Below are 19,703 nucleotides of genomic sequence, written 5' to 3'. Positions count from 1 at the left end.
AATCTCTCTTGCATTTATGATTCAACCAAATGGAATTATTTCATATTTCTGTATTCTAATAATGTCTGGTCACATAACTGTATGCCCTAGGTATTGCATGTTCTGTGTAAATCTAAAAATTCCTGAAGTACTCATCTATTAATAGAGTAATTGCTATATTTAATGTAATATTTATTAAGCAATCGTGGCAGGCATTTATGTAAAGTACTCTTAACACATTATCTTATTTACTCCTCAGAACAGGTATGTTTGAGGGTAGGTATTCTCATCCTTATTGTACAGATCAAATTGATATACTAAAAGGTTATATAATTTACCCAAAAGTATACACAGCCCTGGCCGGTTTGGCTCAGCGGTTAGAGCATCGGCCTGCGGTCCTGAGAGACCCGGGTTCGGTTCCTGCTAAGGGCATGTACCTCGGTTGCAGTTTGTCCCCAGCCCTTGTTGGTTGTGCGGGTGGCAGCCACTCGATGTGTTCCTTTCACATCGATGTTTCTCTCTCTGTTCCTCTCTCTCCCTCCCACTCTACCTGAACAAAAAATGGAAAAATGTCCTCTGGTGAGGATAAAAAAAAAAAAAAAAAAAAAAAAGTATACACAAAGTTAGAATATGCTAAAGGGATCAACCCAGCTCTGTCAGACCCTAAAGGTTGAAATCTCATTCCTCTGTCCCGATGCCAGGATTGAATCGATGCACAACTGGAGCTGATCTGAAGACAGACATATGCGTAATTGTTAGTTTCATATGGTACAAACAGCATTACTACATTAAAGAAATGGCCGGATGCCCTGGCAGGTTTGGCTCAGCGGTTGGAGCGTCAGCCTGCGGTACAGAGAGACCCGGGTTCGGTTCCTGCTAAGGGCATGTACCTCGGTTGCAGTTTGTCCCCGGCCCTGGTTGGTCGTGCGGGTGGCAGCCACTCGATGTGTCCCTTTCACGTCGATGTTTCCCTCTCTCTCTCTTCCTCTCTCTCCCTCCCACTCTGTCTGTACAAAAAAATGGAAAAATGTCCTCGGATGAGGATTAAAAAAGTAATAATAATAAAGAAGTGGCCGGTGAGTGATGGCTAAAATGTCCCATGCCTCGTGAAGGCCACGTGTGACGTGCTATTACTGGCATGGAAGCAGATGTCAGCTGTTTTGGCCCTGTATCAAAGTGTTCACTGCTTGTTGTCGACGTGTCAGAATCATGACTTAAAGTTGCTGCAAACAACAGCAGGCTATCAAGACATAATGTTAATTACATATCAGCTGAGTTGGCACAGATGTAAACAGTCAGCCATGCCACTGAGTGATCTGTACCTGCTACAAACATACAAGAAGCACTGTTGGAGATGCCATCAAAGCCTGCTTTAAACGTAAAGAAATGGCTGCCCCAACCTGCAGCTACATGAAACATTCAGCACACGAAGATGCGCTGCAGTGGGCTGCTGTCACTTATTTAAGAATGCCACTGCTGCGTGACATAATGTGGTTTAGGCTTAGTCTTGAGACATCAGCTGATATTTACTTATGGTCATGTGAAATGAACAGACAAACTGCTATGTGATCAAGAAAGTCATGGGATAGCAGCTCTCTAGCTTTATGTTTTAAATTGATTTACAATTTACAAACCCAGGACTTGTTCAATGTAGGATAAAATTAAACCATACAGAAGTATTCCTGGTAGAAAATAAAAGGCCCCACCAGTATCCCTGCCAGCAATGCCATTAGCCATGTAACCACTGCTAGTAGAGTAGCCTTCTAATCTTTCATCCTTAATGGATTCATTTATATATATTTCTTCTGTGAGTGGTTTTGCTCCCCTTTAGAAGTTTATCACAGACAAGTTGCCATGTCAATATATAAAAATCTACTTTATTCTTCTAAATAGATAATAGGATTCTACAGTATAGATTAACATAACTTGTGTAGTAGTTTCCTTCTTTTGATGTCTAAGTTCCATTTTTTAAAATAAACAATGCTAGAATTTATATATATGTAAGGTACAAATATATATATGTATAAAACTTTGTGTGTATCTGGGAGTATATCTATGGAAATGAAATTGCAAAACCAAAGGACATGGACACCTATTATTTCAAGTATGAGTATAAAGCTTTAGATGATTCATCAGTGCTTAAATATTGGCCAAAACTTTGGTTGTTTTTTTCATTTGTCATTTTTTATAGTTAGTCAATAATCATTTTCTGTCCAGTTGCATGTGTTTATCTATTAAAATGTACATCCCCAATAGGCAAGAAAGTTGAAAATGTGTTTGCTTGTGAGGCTACTTGGAACAAAACATTAAAGGAAAACAGTTTTTCTTATTTTGGGTTTTATTTGTAAGATAACTCTTGCTTTGTGATAATTGGGTTTCCCATGGAGGGGGGAGAAAGATAATGGCCATATTTATTTATAGAATTTTTTCTTGAACATTCACAAACAATGCATTTACTCTTCAAAATCTTTCTAAAATATAATTAAAATTATCACTGACCTATATCTCAAGAGCTAAAATTATGAAAAGAGACAGAGAAGGTGGAGTGAGAATTGGGCTGGATTTGGTAAAGAATCTCATATGAATTAGTCAGTGATCTCAATACAAAAATTATTTTCTTTTACCTATACATATCCTGTGTTCCCTTAAAATTTTTATTATTTTCATGTTTAGAGTCCAAGAAAATGTCCAACTTCTCTTATTTTATAGCTTATACCTACATGAATGATCAAAGGACCTATACATGAAAATTGTACAGTATTGTGAAGTCTGAATAAACTTAGTGAGCTTAAATTTTTTTGGAAAATTGTTTTATGACTCCATTTAAAAATGCTGTTTGTATATATTTGTATATGTCTTAACACATACGTATATAGTGTGCCTGCCACGTAGTAAAGATTAAGTAAATATTTGTTAAATAAGTGAATATCATCTTTTCCTTAATTTGTATTATTTCTCAAACCTCCCTTTGAAACATTAAATTGACTTATATTTTAGTGTACTTGAACCAAAACCCAGGTTTGACCCCTCTTTTTTCATTACCCCCACATCAACCAGAAAACACTGTTTGTATCATAGAAATGTACTCTTGAAACCTGTATGATCCTATTAACCACTGTCTCTCCAATAAATTTAATTAAAACCATGGCTACCTATAAGGCATGATTGAGGGGACACCAGAGAGGTGCTTTATCCAAAAATACCTACTCAGCTGGCTGTTAGACCAACACTATTGAGCTTAACTTTGGCTCTTGAAAGCTACAATTGCTTTAAAACACATCTTTCAAAAACTAGGAAGAAATCTACTTAGGAGAACAGGAACATGCATAAAATACAGTAAGTCAAGTTCAAACTAAAACTTTGGTGAGGCTACAGTGAGACTTTAAGAAAGATTTTGGTGTATGTTTTCTCTGACAGAAGGTCAGTAGCATATATTTCTAACACCATGAACAACACATTAGCCTCTTCACATTTCACATTTCTCTTTATTCATCCCTGTGTTATCGGTGTATCATGTTTTAATGGTAAGTCAGAGTCATCTCTCAGTTTTCTTGTTCGTATTTGAGTTCTACTGGAAATAGATTTCAGATTAAGATGAACTCTGCCTGTTTTTAAAATTATTTCTTTGGTCTGAGTCATATTTCATTTTGGGCCATCAGTGTGTTTGTAGGCAAACTTCTTACATATATGTCTGGGTGCTTTGTTTTAACAACTACTTCAGGCTTTAACAATGAAATACTTAAACTTTTAAACAAGAGATTATGAAAAGATATTCAATGTAGAGGGGAATCTCTGCGCCTTGGCATTGTAAACTATACGCAGTGAACAGCCTTTATTTTCTCTCAAACTTCTTAGAACTATTTATAGTTTATAAACAATGATACTATAAGCATATAACAAATTTGTAATTTTAAACTTAGCTTATATTAATTAGTGATGAAGACAAAAGTAGATTCTGACACACGGAATTCTGAGCATCTCAAGTAGACAGTAGAGTGACCTCCTTGCCCCAGAGCTCCCCTACAGGTGTGTATGAGTACTTGACTCGTTCTGTTGATTTTTTTGTGATTCCTCTTCCTCCTGTACATTAAAAGTATTCTCTGAAAAAAAGGAAGCGCTTTTTATCTACAGCCAGAACAGTATCCCACTTCAATCCAGTTCTCTCCATCTTTTCTGCTATGGTTCCAGCTGAAATCACTATCATCTTCACACGACTCCAACATTCTTCACACCGACTCCAGATTCTCTCTGCTTCCACTTCCCACCATTATCCTTACAACCTTTTCATTGTCAGGATAATCTATTTGAAGCTCATATTTTGCCAATTTTCTGCTTAAAGCCTTCCACGACTCCCCCTGACACTTAGAATAACCCCATCCATCACCTGGAGAAAGGCCTACATATTCTGGCCCTTAGTTTCCTCTCTGATGTGTCCTTCTCTGTCAGTGAGCAGCTCCTTAACTTGTAATGTTCTGTGCCCTGATTAATTGCCATGCCAAGAATGGAAGTTTAGCTCCTCCAAGGAAGTCATCATCCCCACTCTTCAAAGGTACCTCAAGTAAATGTATAATATGGGCTTATTTTTTAAATGTGATTTCTATGCAAATATGCCTTTGAATTAAGTCTCCTATCTATCTTAAACCCAGTTGAGGTTAGGCTACCTTGCTTTCATTTTCCCTATAGCTGGATTTTTCTACCTTCCCATGTTAGATATCAGGTCACCTGTTACCTCAAGTGGGCCTTTTCTATCCTCCCAATATAAAGCACCCCTCAACTCACTCCTGTCATATTACCCTGCTTTATATTTTTTAGAGAATTTATCTTTAATCAAAATTATTTTTTATTTATATATTTATTTTTATTATCTCTTTACCCTTTCTAGAATATATGCTCCATGAAACTAAGGAACTTGTCTTTCTTATAATCTTCTGTGAGTAGAAACTAAATATTTGTTAAATAAATGGATATATGTGAATAACTTTGACCATTGCTTTTAAAAGACTGACTTTTCTCTTTCTAATTTATATACACTGATTGCTAAATTGGTTTTATGCCATTTGGTCAAGACAATAAATATATATTCCCCTCAAATCCATCCTGATCTTGAATATATATTCATTTTTCTTGGTTACATTAAGCTCTAGGATTAAAAAAAAACCTCTAACAGCACCTTTGGCCTCTGCCAAGTGCATTTCTAGCTAAGGATTTTTAAGTCTTAATCTTTACTGAAATTAGATGGTGGCAGTTGCTAAGCTGCCAGCTGTTAACATGATCCCTGCAGTAGGAACACAACTACAAATCTGAATGCTGTGGTCTCTATAAACTCGTAGTTAGCACTTAGACATGTGGACATGGACAGGTGTTGAACAGGTTGGCAATTGAAAACAAAATGGGAGCTCCGCAACTTCAGTTCAGGTGCTCTGTCAAAGGTCGTGATGCCAAAACTTGACTTAATGCTGCTCTCCTCAGATTTAAGTTGGTTATCACCCCCAATTCTCACAAATCCATTCTTTATGGAGTTATTAACTGTGAATCAGGTTAAGGATATTAAATGTTTCTCATTGCTCTGCCTTTCACTGAAAGGATTTTTAATTGCAATGTGGTATATTGTATAAGCTTTGTTCAGTAATATACAAGTGAGCTTAGAGGTGAAAACAAATACTAGATCAGAATCGGTCAGACTACCTGTTACTATCTAATTCCCTGGCGTGTGATTATGGGGCAGAGTGGGGACCACAGAATGCCTCCAGCTAGGAGCACGGGGAGCAGGGTGACCACTGGTCCCTGTCATTTATCTTTCAGCAGCTTAGTTTAACTGTTAACGCCAACTGATATTGACATTTTTTTCAGAGTGTAACTTCTCCAAGTTACTCTTAATCTGGATACTGGCTGGCGAAGGAGTAGCTGCAAGGTGTTAACACTGTTCAGAGGGGTCCACTTGAATCTGCACTGCAGGCTTGTAGGTTCACTTCAGGAATGTAATTTCGCATGACCTTGCAAAAGAGAAGGGTGAAAGTGAAATTTCGTGGGGATACTAGAATCAAAAGAGGCATAAAATGCAGCGGCATTGTATGGAAATAGGGAGTTGCTTCTGGAGCCAATGTATTTGAAAGCCAAACTGCACTTTTTCAGTTGTCTCCTGGGTCAGATTTCTTAGTTGTCGGTGACAGCTTGGCTAGTCTCTGGTGTTCTGTTACTCTTCCAGCTGCACTCTCCATAGAACTCGAGGCCCGTGTATCTGTGACGGACTCTGAGTCTGGGGGGTGACTTTTGAAATGTTAAAATGAACAAAATATTAAAAGAAGAATGAAATAAAATGAGTATTTAATATTTTATTGTTTAAATAATCTTGGATTCAGAAAGTAGGTGATTCCTCTAAAGCTGCAGGGTTTATTCTTGTCTTGGGGTTTCTTAATTAGTGTCTCTAAAGGTCTTGAAATGGGTACTTAAAATGTTATCCATCATATTAAGAAATAACTATTATTTAAAGCTAGCTTGAAATACAGTACTTAAAAATAAAGCATAACACAGCAACTGGACCTTGTATTCAAATTATATAAGAAAAAACAACATTGATGTAAGCATTTTACACTGCATATAAAAAACAAGTAGCCTTTTACAGGGAATATTTTAGGCTAGCTCTTAAAAAGCAAGCAAAGTTTTAGCATTTTAGGTCACACCTATCAAGTATAGATTCTTTAATGCATGACAATATATGAACATAGTTTATGTAAAGAGCTTTAGAGATTAACAATAATGCTGGGGGAGGATTAGGAGGAGGGTATCAATGGTGGAAAAAGAAACAGCTGCAACAAAAATTATCAATCAATAAATTTTTTTAAAAAGTGCTTTAGAGATTATTTTTTGTTTTGAGAGAACAAAAATTTTAGAAGTATACATTTAAATATATATTCAGGATCATGTCCATTGGAAACAGAGAGGGTAATACCTAAAACTGCATTTAGAGGCATCTCTACTTCTTTCTTCCTCAGTTTCTTGTTCATTTGTGTTCAAATTCAGCAAGTATTTTCAACAACGTAGTCACTATGTTTGTAATAGAAAGAGCCAAACTATGGGAGTGGGGAGAAAGAGAAAGGGTGGGAACCAAGTGAGGCTGAGAGACAAACGGCTAAGACATGAAAGAAAACAGACCTAAGGTCATTCACAGAAAAAAAAAAAAGCATATGGCCAGAAAATGAGGCCAATTCCCAAATCAGTCAGGTGCCTTCACTGTGCTACAGCAATAAACTGCATCTCTACCCCAGCATGAAATGACTCTTGGAAGACACGAAGAACAGGGTGAGAAAGGAGGGCTCCTTGACAACTGGGTTTGATTTATGAGGGGACGACTGCATAGTAGGAAGCATTGTGCTGGGTGCTCTACGTCAGCTGTTTCTAATTCTTTCAAAACGTGACATACGTTACTGTTGTCTCTGTGTCACCGGAAATCAAACTGAAGCCTAGAGGGTTAAAGTGATTTGCCCCAGGTTTTGTCAAAGACCAGTTGGAAAGAATAAGGATACGTAATCAAGGGAAAGTGGGACTTATATTTGAAATGGCAGACTCATTTGTTAACCTGGCTTGTCCCCCTGCACTTACAATTGAAATTCCTTAATATGATTGTCTTCAGAGTTTCAGGTCACATCATTGAAAACAGACTCCCTTCAGTGTGTTTCTCTTTACTGTGCTTCATTTTCTTCAAAACAACTCACCACCCAAAATTGCTTTAGATATCTCTCTTTTGTTGTTGTTGTAATTCAGTCTTCTCCGTTCTCACTTTGTGAGATTGATCTTTTGTTGTTGTTGTTGTTTCTCTGATTCTGATGCTGGGGCATCGTTGTATCTTCATGGCCTAGAAAATATCAGATGCTCAATAAATATTTGTTGAATAGATGGATAAAAAAGAGGGGAAAATATCCATAAGGACACAGAGAAGGATAGGAAATGCAAATGAAACTAAAGTCAGCTATTCACCATTCTGGCAATGAAGGACTAATTTCCATATCTCTAAAGAATAACAAGAAAGGACCAGATATGTCTCCTAAAAGACCAGATAGGAAGGAGCACTCACATCAGCCTTCAAACTGTTTTGCTTATATGTCCCTTAAAATAATTTTGTACAACTATAGATCTTCATAAACTTTTTATCATAAATTTAAATAGTTGTAATGGATGCTAGTTCAAAAATAAAAATATTAAATCAATCATAAATATGCCCAGTGGAATCCAAATAATGTTGTGATTTTATATTCACCTATAACCATTGCAAATGGAATATTATTCACTTTTTCTCCATGAATTCTAACTTCCCTGGCTCTTCCCCAACAGAATTTTGTTCTTAGGAAATAAGTATGATGCTTCAAAATCATCTTAATCATACTATCTTGCTTCTCCGCAGTTTAAAAAAAAAAAAATTCTACAAAATTAGACTAAAAGTAATACCTTCTTATGTTGAAATCCTAACCCCAGTACCTGAGAATGTGACCTTATTTGAAAATAGTATTGTTATAGGTGTAATTAAGGTGAGGTCATACAGGAGAAGCCTGGGCCCCTAATCCAGTATGGCCGGTTCCTCATAAAAAAGAGGGAATCAGGGAACAGACATGCGTACAGGGAAACTGCCAGGTGAGATGAACTCAGAGGTGGAGACGAAGCTTCTACAAGCCAAGGAATGTCCAAAATTGTCAGCAAGCCACTAGACGCCAGGAATAGGCCAAGAAACAGATTTTCCCGCACAGTTATCAGAAGGAACCAGTCCTGCAGACACTGATTTTAAACTTCTAGCTTTCAGAACTGCAAGACAATATGTTTCTGTTGTTTGCACCAAATAAATAAACCAGGGAACAAGGTGTCAGACATAAAGAGTAACAAAGGAAAAACAAAAAGCCCTGTCCCTAAAAATAGCTTTGTCATTAGCTTTCTATGCAGAAGAACACCCAGATTTATTTCCTCTTGTCCCTCTGTTGGAACAAACCAAGTCACTCAAACTACCTCATCTGAAGAAATAACAGTGAAAAAAATAAAAAATAAAAAAAACCTCCTGTAACCAAAAGGCTTTAAGTATTAAAATTTTTTTATATTGAAGTATAATTGCAATTATGAGTAGCACACAACTGATAAACACGTATATAGATGGCATTTTGAAGAACAGTCCTTAAACAACAAAATTTATTGGAAATGCCTATCTATAAATGAATATTATTCTAGAATGAGAATGGGTTTCACATTAATTTCTTTTTTTAAATAATTTTTAGAGATATAAGCATGGAGATCCTGACTCACTAAATAAGTAGACAAAAACAGAAGTTTTTGAACAGTTGTACTACTCAGTTTTTAACTTCTGAGTTAGATGCCCCAAACACAGTGATGTATCACAGAAATTATTTTTAATATTCTGTCATTTTATAACTCCATTTGTTTTTTTTTTCATAATTTTATTGAAAGCCAAAAATATATGAAAAGTAACTTTCAAAATATTTTGTTTTGCCTCTGAATGCAGAGAATCACACAATTACAACAGAAACAATTCCTGTCCACTTCATTATATAAATGCCTGCTGGAAAACAAAAATTAGGTTTTCTGCCTAATTTTTACCTGCTCTCCAGCTTAAGATTGAAGAGGTCAAATTCCGTCAGTACTCTAGTGGGAGACTAAGGGGAATCAATGAGCATTTCCTATCATTTGGCAAATATCAGACCTTGAAACATTGCTTGTTCAAGAATAGATTGGGGGGGGTGGTGAATGAAATTAATAAAAGAGATCTGACAGAAATAAGGCAGTAACCCTTTTTAAAAGGCAGCAAATTAATGTCCCTGTTTTAGGCAGTTCTGCATAAATTGGAATCAGTAATGTCGAGACTGGATAAGCTCTAAACCTCTGAAATGAAAACCTTCACAGTGGCAGATATTAAGGAAAGAGCAATTGCCCAACATACCAAAAAAAATCTCCTTATCTCAGTGGGAATAGAAGAGGAGAAAGCAGATAAACAGAGCAGAAGTAGCAATGAAGGTAAAATTTTCTAATATTTAAAAGAAAGTATTAATGCAGAGACTTTCCACCTTTCAGAAAATTGAGATATTTTTTCCTCAGACATTTCCTTAACACTCAGTTACAGAAGGGAATGGAGTTACAGCTATGGAGAATTGATGGGAAATCGCATGACTAGAGAATTTAGTACACACCCGAGAAGTTGTTTGTGGGTAAAAGCACAGGAAAGATATTCTCATATGGGTTGAGACTGAGAAATTATACAGTTTGCTGTCTGAAAATATTTATAGTGGAACTGCTGATATTTGGGAAATGACATTATCTCAGAAATATGAAACTTAACATCTAAAAGAATTAAAGAGTAATGCTAAAGGATAGACAAATATAGCTAAATCTAAAAGTATTGTTTTAAAATATTTTGACTCAAACATAAAATGAAAAATGATTCTTAAAGTTAGACACATATTAAGTAATTAGAACAGAATATGAAACCTAAACTCCAGATTTTGTCCAAGAAAATGAGGGGAGCAGCAAACACAGGCTATATTCCTCAAGTTATATGAGAGACAGTCAAAGTAATTTTCTTTTTTAATTAATAGGAAAAACTTGGGGTCAGCTGTTTCCTTGACAACTTTTAAAGTGCAGAATACACTACTATAGAATAAAAATAGAGTACAGAGAAAACTTCAGTAACCATGTAACGGAAGACAGAAAAACAAAGACAAAATATAGCAGTTTTTACTATAAATTAATTAAAATGTACCAATTAGCAGTCAGATTCCCAGAATTGGATAAAAACCGAAGTCCATAATATGATGATTATAATATATACCAGACGCAAAAGGAAAATCATAAAGAGAAATAGGATGACATTAAATTCAGATCAAGTAAAATTTAAGAGAAGTGTTAAACACATAAAAGGATTATATTGTTATATTGATTAAAGACATAATCAACAATTACTAAAAAAAATGGTGGCTAATTAAATATGTAGCTGTGAGAAAAATGATAAAGAGATAATGCTGCAGAGTTTTTGCTATAATTGACTTATTTTGGAATACTATTGTTTTTAAGTTTCAGAATGTGAATCATAAAGTAATGCGTCATATTGGAAGGTATGCCTAACTGGACTGAAGAGACTTATGTGCTAGGCTCAAGATGACCATTTCTTCTGGTGACCTTGGAAAAGTCATTTTCCTTATCCATGAAATCTGGAGTCGTGATCACGGTCTCAAGAGCCCAAAACCCCCATCCCTCAATACCTGAATGTTTCAGAGAATAATTTTATGTTTTCTTTTCAGTGAAGCTTAGCCCTAAGTTAAACTATTTGTGATTTTAGTGAGATTTCAGTCCTCTAGATATCAGTTTACAGTTTACAAATGTATTCTCTTAAAATCCTCACCACATACTTTAAATCCATAATTATATCAATTGTAACAATATTTTATTCAATTGGTTGAGTTATACTGATTAAACACCTTTGTAGAATGTTAAGACAATACTATCAGAAAGTAAACCTAAATGCTTGATGTCACTAACCATCAGAGAGATGCAAATTAAAACAACCATGAGGTATCACCTCACAGAATGGCCACCATCAACAAATCATCACACAACAAGTGCTGGTGAGGGTGTGCAGAAAAGGGGACTCTAGTACACTGCTGGTGGAATGCAGACTGGTGAAACCACTATGGGAAACAATATGGTGTTTCCTCAAAAAATTAAAAATTGAGGTTTCATTTCACCCAGTGCTTCCACTTCTTGGAATATATCCTAAGAAGCCTGAAACACCAATCAGGAAAAATATATGTACCCCTATGTTCATAGCAGCACTATTCACAATCACTAAGATCTGGAAACAGCCCAAGAGTCAATGGATGAGTGGATAGAAAAGCTCTGGTACATATACACAATGGAGTGCTATGCAGCTGTATGAAAGAATGATCTCTTATCCTTTGAGACAACATGAAGGGACCTGGAGAGTATTATGCTAAGTTAAATAAGCCAATCAGAGAAAGACACATTATCACATGATCTCACTTATTTATGGAATATAATGAACAAAATAAGCTGATAAACAAAGTAGACCCAGAGACATAGAAGTAGGGTACAGACCGACAAATCTCAGAAGAGGAGGACCGGTGAGAGGGAAGAGATAAACCAAAGAACTCATGTATTTATGCATAACCAATGGACATAGACAATGCTTGTTGGGGGGGAGGAAGGGTGGGATTGGGAGGAGGGTGTCAATGGAGGGGAAAAGGAGATACATCTGTAACAAAAATTAACTAAAAAAAAAAAGTAAACCTATAATTTTGAGAAATCTAATCTCATGTGTACCATTATGTAATATGTATCTTACATGCATGTAAATAAGATTTGGAATAAAATTACACATTTTATTATGTTTCATTATAATTCCAAAATAGCTTATTTTTTTTTATCAGTTTTCCACTTGCAATACCTTCAATATTTTGGCTTTATTTGCCTTTTTCTCTAAATAGAAATATATAAGATATAGAAAGATCTACCACCTAGAGAATCATATATTTTTGAGAAGGTAAGAATTGATTTTATTAATGTGAATAATCATCCCTAATTAGTTGTTTCCAAAGTTATGTTTAGGTTCATTGTTTCATTTTGTTTTTCCTGAATTTTCTTAGAACTTTGATGACCTTCTTATGACTGATACATCATAGTTATTTGTATATCCTGAAAGAGTAAGACCCAGTTCCTCCCCGGCTCTTACCACTGGGCCCACCACACCGGGTGCTCAGGTCAGCAGAGCTGGATGAAGGGAGGGCTTTGGCCTCATGTTTATTATTTCCTGAACATTTTAAGTGGACTGTTTGATATTTTAAAAAATCAAATATTATATGGCAAGTACAGGAGGATTCATTTAAGAGTACATATCAGGTAATTTGGACTTAGATGATCAGTGTTTTGTTTCTAACAAGGTGAGTACAGCAGGTCCTTGAAGAGCATCATTTCATTTAACATCATTTCATTGTAACATTGAGAAAAAATAATCGGCCCTGGCCAGTTTGGCTCAGTGATTAGAGTGTCGGCCTGCGGTACAGAAAAAAAAAAAAAAAAGAGAGAAAAAATAATCGATTCCTGGTGGTGCTGCTGCTTGTGTGGAGTTTATACATTATCCCCACATCTGTGTGGGTTTTCTTCAGGTATTTGGGTTTCCTCCCACATCCCAAAGAGGTGCATGTGAGGGGAACTGGTAGGGCTACACTGTCCCGGTCTACAGGAGTTTAGGTGTGGATGTGAATGGCTTTGGCATGGATGGCATCCTGCCCAGCACGGGTTCATGCCTGTGCCCTGAGCTGCTGGGAGAGGCTCTGGTCACCTGAGACCCTGAAGTGGAATCAGCAGGTTGGAAAGTAATTATCCTACTTGTTTTTGTTAATTTTTAAAAAATATATGTATAATTTGTGTTTACTTCAGTATTTAATATTAGAAGTGTTTGGGGTCTTTATATAGAAGTTTCATGATGTTTTTGTGACCAGAAATACGCCGTTTATTTTAATTAGCCTGTGGTAAAATGGTTTCATTATCTGTCATTTCACTTACAGTCGAAGTTTCCAAGAACCTATCAATGACATTAAGTAAGGACTTAGTGTCTGTGATTTGTACTTTCAAAAATAATAGATTTTTCCATTTTGCTGAATAGAGTATTTATCAAACTGAAATAAGTTGAATTTCATGAAGAAATTAAAAAGCAGGGACTATATGCCAGACACTGGGAGCCAATAAGTCAAAAACAAAGATATAGCACAGAAAGAAATTCAGTTAGAAAGGCAAAGGGGACAAGTTTGTAAGGGACTTGGAAGAAGGAGTAGGGTTTCACTAGATTAAGAAATAGACTGCGGTGGCTGGTGTGGTCAGTTGGTTGGGTATCATCCTGTACACGGAAAAGTTGCCAGATCGGTTCCTGGTCAGGGCACGTGCCCAGGTTTCAGGCTCCATCCCTGGTGGGGGCATGCAGGAGGCAGCCTATCTCAAAGTTTCCCTCTCACATCGATGTTTCTCTCTCTCCCTCTCCCTTGCCCTCTCTCTAAAATTAATTCTAAAAATCTTAAAAGAAAGAAAGAAAGAAAGGGAGGGAGGGAGGGAGCGAGGGAGGGAGAATGGGATTTTCCTGCTTGGGAGTTCAGGTGAAGACATGAATTAGACAGTTCTTGTTTGATAGTCTGCCAGGTACCTAACACTTTGGTAGCTATATATTCCTGCTAGTAAATACTGGAGGTTTTTGCAAGCCAAACAAGGAAGGAAGACATTTCTGTGCTCTTCATCTCTGCCAACAGTTTCCAGATTGTCCATGTGGTGATATATCAGAAAACTTTCTTTTAGTCTGCTTAAGACTCTTCCAAATGAATAAACAAATGGGAAACTTAAGGATTATTTGCTGAACATATTTTCTATTTTGTTAATTGATCACAAAAGCCCTGGCCTGTGTCACTCAGTTGGTTGAGCATCTTCCCATACACTGAAAGGTTGCAGGTTTGATTCCTGGTCAGGGCACATGCCCAGGTTGTGGGCTTGATCCCCGTTCTGGTTGGGGTGCATGAAGGAGGTGACTGATTAATGTTTCTCTCTCTTTTCTTCCTTCCTCTCATAAATTAATCACAGAAGTATTTCTTTGTAATAGTCACCTGATATATAACAATTACATTAATTTTTTTTCTTTATTGATTTTAGATAGAGAAGAAGGGAGAAGGAGAGAGAGATAGAAACACAAGTGAGAGGGAACATCGATTGGCCACCTCCTGCATACCCCACACTGGGGATTGGGCCCACAACCTGGGCATGTGCCCTGACTGGGAATCAAACTAGTGACCTCTTAGTGCATGGGTCAGTGCTCAACCACTGAGACAGACACACCAGCCGGGCAACAATTACATTTTATTATGAGAGAAATTTGAACGTATGTTTGGTAGGACTAACCCCATCTTAGATACTTTTATCCTGGAATGAAGTGTAAAGAGATGTATAATCTCTCTAATATATATAAAAATTAGATCCACCATTCAGAAACTCCATAAAACAAAATTAGAAATGAAGCCACGAGTTTAAATTGGTGATCTTTACTACCTCTAAAGGTAATCCTAAGACTTTTTGTAGGACAAACATTTAGCAATGCTGAATAAAATATAACACAGCTGAACTGAACAAAGAAAGGAAAACCTTTAAATAAGTAGCTGAACTAGAAAAAGAAAGGAAAACCCCAGAGACCAAATAGTTAAGCTTATGAGTTGACACTGAAACTGTCCTGGGGCCAGAATATGGAACAAGGGCACTGATGTTGCTACGTCCAGGCTGGAATTCTGTTGTTCACTCAGAGGCAGACAACGTAGCCTAAGACATTCTCAAATCAGGAATTTGGATCAGAGATTGTCTCATACAGAATTTGAAAGAGCTAGATCTCAATGAAACGGTGGGCTAGAAAGACACTTGTCTTCAGGCTAATAAATTTGTATTTGGCCTTAGGCTCTGAATATGGAGTAAAAATGACATTTGAGAATCTATAAGTATTAGCCTTTAGTCAAAGACTGTTGAAGTTCTAATTTATTTTATCCAAATATGAAGGAAACAACCAAGTTAAGAAATTAACATAAAATATACTTCTGGATTAGTGATATATCTGGGGCATTTAAAATTAAAAATAATTTTTTGAGACATGAGCCTTTAAACTGGGTTTTATAAGACATGCACAGGAAAAAAAGCTGTGCTTAATATGACTTCATGATTAAATTGCAAAATAATAAACCAATTATTTACATCCTCAAGAATTTCAACAATAGAACTATTGCAGAAATAAATGAAAATGATTATTTTTAAAGTGATGAGATTTATAAAGAGATTCAAAGTATGTGGACAAAACAACAAAGAACATAACACTTTCAACAATAAAGATAAGTTTAAAAAACATAACACTGTGAAAAATAAACAAGCAATTGAAACAGGACTATGTAGAACAAATAAAAGTTTAAAAGTCTTTTACATTACAACCTTATTGAACAGGTTAAACAACAGGTTAGACACATCTGAAGAGAAAATTAGTGATGTAGTTAGTAACAGAGCATTAGTTATAATCTGAGGAAATTATTTAAAACTCAGCATGGAGAAATGAAGAAACATATCATATGTAAAAAGGTTAAAAATACAGAGGAAACCATCTAAAGTCCCAAGAGACTTATGATAGAATTTGAAGAAAGACAGAATAAAGGAAAAATAGGGCAGAGTAAACATTTGAAAAGATAAATAAACTTCTAAAACTGGTAATAGGCATGAGTTAGCAGATACAAGAAAAACAACAAATATTAACCAGGATGAACGAAGAACTTTTAGAAATTCCACAATGAAACTATAGGATAATAACGATAAAGAATATTTACGAGAAACCAGAGAGAAAAGGCAAATTGACTACAAGGAACCACAGTTGGACTATCATCAATCAACCTTTTCAATGTGGATATATAAGCCTTCCAACAATGGAATAACATCTTCAAAGTGCTGAAGGATTACTAGCCTAAAATACTATATAACCAAACAAACTATCATTTATAAGTAAGAGATCATTAAAGACATTTTAAAATAAAAACTGACTCAAAAAAATTTTCCTAAAGAAGAAGGAAATTGAACTCAGAATGAGGTGTGATTCAAGAAACTGTGGTGTCCACGAAACTGGGTAAACAAATTGCAGCTATTCACAAATATTGACCCTAAAAGATAACATTTTGTTAATGAATATTTTCTATTAGTAAATGTTAACATACTAAATAGTACTTAAAAAGCTGAAACTAACATAATGAGCACTGATTTATAAGATGGGAGCTGGTGGTGGGAATAAAGCAGTCAAAGGATCCTGTATTCAGGAGGAGATGATAAAAATAAAATAGGATTTGAGAGAATGGCTAAAAGAATAAAAACAAAATGTATAATTTCTACGTGGTCAGAGGAAAGAAGAGAATTTGTTAACATTTCATAGAGAGGGAAAAGAAAGACATGGTAAACAGGGCAAAATAAGATAACCAAAATAAACTCAAAGATATCACCATATATAACAAACAAACAATGAATCTTCATTTGCCTGTTAAAAAACTAGATTCAGGGCTTTAAAAATCCAGTTATGCATTTATAGGGACTGAAAACAGAACATAAGATAATTGAGAATGAAGAGATGAAAAAAACATTTCCAGGCACATTCCAACCAAGAGGAAGGTCAAATAGTTTTGTGAATATCCAAAAAACTATAAGGAACAAAACAGTATTAAGGAATTTTTAAGCCAGTACATAAATATAAATGGAAGAATCACCAGCAAGATAGAACAATCCTAGTTATATATGTATGAGATTATATATCTACAAAAAATATAAAGGAATATTTGAGAGAATTGTATGAAGAATTCAGAGATGGACAGCCTTATTGGGAGATTTTAACATACCTCTCAATAATTCACATATCAGAGTACTAGAAAGATGCAGAATGTTTGACAACACAATTAGTAAATTTGATGCATTAGACAAAAATAATCACAACAATAATTGCACATATCTACAATGACTAACAACTGAAAATGAATAAATTATGTACATTAATTAAAATTCATAAAATGCGTATGTTAATATTCCCCAAAAGGGTGAAATTAAATAAAGATAGCAAAAATTACGGAATGAAAAACAAAGAAACAAAAGAGAGGTTTAATAAAATTCAAAGATACTCTTTGCAAGCATTCTAAAAAGTAAACCTCTAGAAAAATTAATTTTTAAAAAGGTTATGAATGACCGAGTAATACAGTGATACCTCGGTTCTCGAACATAATTCGTTCCAGGAGGACGGTCGAGAACTGAATTGTTCGAGAACCGAAGCAATGAAACCAATAGGAAAGCGTGACTCCACAAAGCGTGACTCTCTCTCTGCACTCACACTGATGACGCAAGCAAGGCGCGCTGGGCCGAATGAACGCCATTCGGCTCAACTCGGCTCATCTCGGAAGTTCGAGTTCCAAATATTTGTTCGGATTCCGAGACAAAAGTTTCTCGAATCTCCTGGTCGAATACCGATTTGGTCGAAAACCGAGGCGTTCGAGAACCGAGGTATCACTGTATTTCTGTTTCTGTTTGAAACATTTGATAATGTTTTAAAGGTAACACTTTTTGGAAGAATAGTGGGACTTTGGACTAAGTTAATGTCCCTAAGTAAGAGAATGATTTTCATTTTAGAATAAATAATAAAATGTGATGTTATTGTTTACTGCTCACCACCCCACCCCCAAGAAAAACCCCACATTTATACCTTTTTACATAAGGAAACTGAAGCCTTCTTTAGTAACAGAACTTACACAGCCACTGGGTTTCATCTGTAAGCCGTAGGCATAGGCAGGTGAAAAGTAATTCATTGACAGTCTGTAAGATGAGGAAAGAAAAAGACTTCAGAGTAGTAACAACCACAGGTGTCTCAAGTTATTGGCCTCTTTTGAAACAAGGCTTCGTTTTTTAAAATGGAAATAGCTGTATGTTTTATAAATTAAAAAATTCATTTTCTTTGAAAAAACTCAAAACACTGAAAAGAAATTATTTATAGTAACCTAAACAGTAATTTCACCTTTCAATAATAATCACTATTATCATTTTAGTATATATCCTTCTATTTATGTGTATGTATAGTGTTTACCCTAAAATCACACTCTCTATTTTTGTTTTTAACCTGCTCTTTGTGTTAGAAATAATTCCAGGTCCAGGAAAAAAAACCTGTCGTATCTCTTTTAATGGCTATGCAGCATGATATGGTGTGGTCATACCATAATGTATGTAACTAAACCACTGTTGATTTTTCTTATATGCAGTGCTGCAGTAAACACAATGCTCATGCCTCTTTAAATACTTGTCCATTTGTTTCCTTGAATTCGGTTTTAGAAGATTTGCTGGATCAAAGGAAATACATAATAAATAGTAAGGCTTTGGTATCAGTCAGGGTTCTCCAGACAGGCCAGCCAGCAGGCTGGAAGCTCAGACAGGAGTTGAGGCTGCAGAAATTTCTCTTCTCTAGGTAACCTCAGTTTTTCCTCTTAGTCTGTGCTGTTGCCTTTTTATTTTCTTCATGGTATCCTTTAATAAGGAGACTTTCTTAATTTTAATGTAGCTCATGTAATCATTTTTTCTTTCATAATTAACTCTTTTGAGTCCTCTTTAAGAAATATTTGTCTGTTGAGAGATGTTCTTATGTTTCCTTTGTTTCATTCATGTTTAAAGGTGGAAAGAGGTATGATTTACAATAACCAAATTGTTTCCATGGAATCCTGTGTTGTAGGGTATTTTGCTATTTGGGTATTTATTAATCCACCAAACATTCTTTTCTCCTGCTGGGAATAGCACCTCCCCCTCTGTATTTTGGGGGAACCCCTAAGGGCCTGCCTATTGTAGCATTCAACATTACTTGCTAGAGATGTGAGCTCTTGACCCAAACTGGGCTAAAACTGCTACTTTTTTCACCACTTGGTTGCAGTGATTGGTCCAAATATAGCTATGTGACCCCAGCTGGAGCTATCAGGGAGGTGACTGCAGACCTGTCCTCCGCAGCTGTGGTCTAACTCAGCGAGACTTCAGCATGAGAACCGGAAGCCAGTTCCACCAGAGCAGAGTCGAGAGAGAGAGCAGATTTCGGCCCTGTTAAGTCACTGGCTACCTAAAACTTTCTCCACCCTGGACCTTCCTGTGGGTTTTGT

General features: G+C 35.9%; 1 protein-coding gene across 16 annotated transcripts in view; it reads left to right on the top strand.

Moving 5' to 3' along the window:
* CADPS2 (calcium dependent secretion activator 2) overlaps positions 1 to 19,703 on the top strand; it is a 592,189-nt gene that overhangs the window by 403,723 nt on the left and 168,763 nt on the right. The window lies entirely within an intron of this gene.

This window comes from Molossus molossus, unplaced genomic scaffold (assembly GCF_014108415.1).
Source record: "Molossus molossus isolate mMolMol1 unplaced genomic scaffold, mMolMol1.p scaffold_m16_p_7, whole genome shotgun sequence".
Lineage (NCBI taxonomy): Eukaryota > Metazoa > Chordata > Mammalia > Chiroptera > Molossidae > Molossus > Molossus molossus.
Note: the sequence above shows the minus strand (reverse complement) of the source record. Positions and strands in the feature narration are given on the sequence as shown.